We start from the raw sequence: 417 nt of genomic DNA on the forward strand, positions 1-417 counted from the left end.
ATATTACATTACATTACCTTACATTATATTATATTACATTAAATTACATTACATTATATTATATTATATTACATTATATTATATTATAGATAGAATTTCCCCTGTCATATGAAGTTAAAATACTTTTACAATAGTGTTAATTCATACAAAGCCATTGTGATTCATAACATCTCTTTGCAAAATGTTGTTGATTTAAAGTATAATCAGTCTATGCTAGAAGTGAGATAGTATACTTCAAATGTACTTTTCACATACTGTCTATATATGCCTTTTGTAAACTTAAATGTCTGAAGAAGTATTTAAATAGTTCAAGTCCTACAGTATGATTGAAATTTACTTTTTATATACTATCCATTCATTCATTTAATATATATATATATATATATATATATATATATATATATATATATATATATA

This window comes from Oryzias melastigma, linkage group LG10 (assembly GCF_002922805.2).
Source record: "Oryzias melastigma strain HK-1 linkage group LG10, ASM292280v2, whole genome shotgun sequence".
Lineage (NCBI taxonomy): Eukaryota > Metazoa > Chordata > Actinopteri > Beloniformes > Adrianichthyidae > Oryzias > Oryzias melastigma.